Genomic DNA, 3,012 nt, shown 5'->3' with positions numbered 1-3,012 from the left:
TCACAGTTGATATTAATATGAGGAGGATAAATTACTCACATACTGCCTAGCCTACAGCGAATTAGTTTCATAACATACACTTACGATCACAAAGCCGAGGATACAAACGCTCTGCCTTCCGTGACAATGTTTTTCATTACCATATATTTCATCGCAATTTTTAAACTCTAAAATGTCAAAATTTTAAACTTGAATATCTTAATTGGAGATGATGTTACATTATTTATTCCATAAGCCTTTTGATAGAATAGTGGACTTTCTTCCTACAGTTGACACTGAAGTCAACCCTGTCCATGTTTGGGTGCGGTTTGCCCTCTCCACTGCAGCCTGGGTGAGTGACATGAGGCGGCCTGGCTTCCTTCCTCCCCACCTCTCCGGTTTCCCCAGTTATACAAGGAGTCACTGATGTTATAACAGATAATAATATCTTGTCTATCTGATCAAAATGTGGGAACATTTCTTTCAGTTCATCGGCAACAAGATTAGAGTTGTTCAAAAGTGGAGACTAAACGAAGTAAGACTCACAAAGGTTAGAAATGGGTGCATTTATGGAGTATGGAGTGTGTTGGCTCAAAGGCATGTTTCCGGGTCACTGCAACTTGACCACATTAAGCTCTCCCAGAGAGTTGCATTTGGGTCGTCCATGACCTACCTACCACCTGTAGACTTGTGGGACATCCCGTCCCATTCAGCGTTCTTTCATGGCTCAGAGAGGTGTGGAATCCTACAAACTTCTCCCCACACCTCACTTACCAGCTTGGTTCTGACATTCAGTTCGTTGCAGGGGTGCCTCAGCTGCTCTCAAATCATTTGGGTGTTGGTGCAACTCTTCCCTGAAAAATCTGTGTGCCATGGTCCAATTCAGATCGTGTTTCCTGAGGAGGACACTTGTCAAGATGCCCCAAGGTGAGTGCCCAGTGGTTCCCTACAAAAAGCAAGAAGTCCGGGTCTCCCTTATGGCAGACTGGGCCAGGCATGTTTTCAAGGAGTAATTTCTCCTGAGTTTTAATGTTCAGCAATTCGCTTCAATCCTTTTCCCCAAAAGACGGTCAGTGCCAAGAGGGCCAGGGGAAGCATCTGTTTTCAACAATCTAGCTGGATTTTATAATACCCCATCAAGAAACTGTCTTTATAGAATCAGTAGATACTTGTTTCTGAAACTTCAATGACACAAAAGTAAAACATCTGGCCCAGAGAAAATTGTTTACCTTTCTAGTTTTATTCCCAGGCCTCCGGTGGCTCCTAGCCATTACCTCTGATGGTAGATCTTGTTGAAACTGTTTTCTTTTGTAAACACTGGGGCCTCTGGAAGTCCTGCCCTTTTTGTTGAGCCATTTGATGGAGAAGCAAGTTCTCCACCTGTCATCCTATCTCTAGATATTTCCAGATGTGGTTGAATCTGGCAAATAGAGCACAACAGCTGAGTTTATAGTGACAATACGTGGAAATCCTAGCTCTAATCAGCATGGGAGGTGCACGGAACAGCATGACAGAAGGCTTTTAGGAGGCAGCATTTAAAATACAAGGCAAGTTGGCTCTCAGCAAAAGGGGAGTCTGTGGCAGGTAGCAGGGTCCCAGGCACAGAGTTAGGGCTCAAAGGCAAGACTCCCTTCTTCTAAGGAAGAAAATGTCTCACAAACACAAGATTGAGTCTGAGTCTTTTCAGAGGTGTTACCATGTAAGGTCTGATCCCTAAGAGTGGCACAGAAAGTTAGCCATCTGGATTAGGTTGAAGACTGAGCCTGAGGTCTTAAGAAGCAGGCAGATGCTATAAAATAAAAACTGGCACATGTTTCAGGCCTAGACAATGAGCTCATGCTATATCCCGGGCTCTTGGTCAAGAGCAGGGTTTTTCAAATTTTATTGTACATTAAATGATTCACCTGAGGATCTTTCGAAAAATGTAGATTCTGATTCAGCAAATCCGGCATGGGTTCTGATCATCGGCATTTCTAACAGGCTTTCAGGTGGCACAGATGCTACTGATCTGTGGACTGCACTTCTTTTTGTCTTATTTTTTGTTTTCTTATTTATATGACTTTTTAAATTTTTTTAAATTTTAGATTTATAGTGAAATTGCAAATATAGGACAGAGAGTTCCCATATACTGTTGGTGCTGCTTTCCCTAATGTTGACATCTTACATGACGGTGTACATTTGTAGACTAAGAAATGAATGCTGGTACAATACAGGTAACTAAGCTATGGACTTTCTTCAGATTTCTCCAGTTTTTCCACTAATGTCCTTTTTCATTCTAGGATCCAATTCAGGATCCCGTGTTGCATTTAGTTGTCTCCTTAGTTTCCTCCAATCTGTGACAGTCTCAGTTTTTCCTTCTTGTTCAAGACCTTGACAGTTTTTTGTGTTTTTTTTTTTTTTTTGAGGAAGATTAGCCCTGAGCTAACATCTGCTGCCAGTCCTCCTCTTTTTGCTGAGGAAGACTGGCCCTGAGCTAACATCCATGCCCATCTTCCTCTATTTTATACGTGGGACGCCTACCACAGCATGGCTTGCCAAGCGGTGCCATGTCCGCACCCGGGATCTGAACCTGCAAACCCGGGGGCCGCCGAAGTGGAACGTGTGCACTTAACTGCTGCACCAACGGACCGGGCCCCAACCTTGACAGTTTTGAAGAGTATTTTGTATAATGTCCCTCAATTTTATCTTCACATGTCTGATGTTTCTTTATGATTAGATTTGGGTTTGAGTGTTTGGCAAGAAGACCATAGAGGTGAAGTGCCTTCTCACTGAGTCGTATCGGGGGCACACGACATCGGCAGGCTTAACACAGGGCATGTTGAACTTGATCACGTGGTTAAGGTGATGTCCACCGTGATGCGGGGTCGGTGAGCCGAGGAGTCGAAAGAAAGATTTCTTAGACTCTCAAGATCTGGCAGTAGTGCTCTTTTATTTAGAGAATAGTGTGGAATAGCATGGGGACAGGACCCATGGGCAGGCAGCGCTTCTGCTGCTGCCCCCGCTGGCATGGGGACAGGACCCATGGGCAGGCAG

At 44.1% G+C, this 3,012-nt stretch overlaps 1 protein-coding gene across 1 annotated transcript in view; it reads left to right on the top strand.

The window, feature by feature from the left end:
• Positions 1 to 477: 477 nt before the first annotated feature.
• FABP12 (fatty acid binding protein 12) overlaps positions 478 to 3,012 on the top strand; it is a 19,851-nt gene continuing 17,316 nt past the window's right edge. The window contains exons 1-2 of the mRNA XM_046642560.1: positions 478 to 529; positions 785 to 906. The gene's annotated coding sequence lies outside the window, so the exon portion shown is untranslated. The remainder of the gene's footprint in view (positions 530 to 784; positions 907 to 3,012) is intronic.

Source organism: Equus quagga, chromosome 16, assembly GCF_021613505.1.
Source record: "Equus quagga isolate Etosha38 chromosome 16, UCLA_HA_Equagga_1.0, whole genome shotgun sequence".
Classification (NCBI taxonomy): Eukaryota; Metazoa; Chordata; class Mammalia; order Perissodactyla; family Equidae; genus Equus; species Equus quagga.
This window is presented reverse-complemented; position numbering and strand designations above follow the sequence as displayed.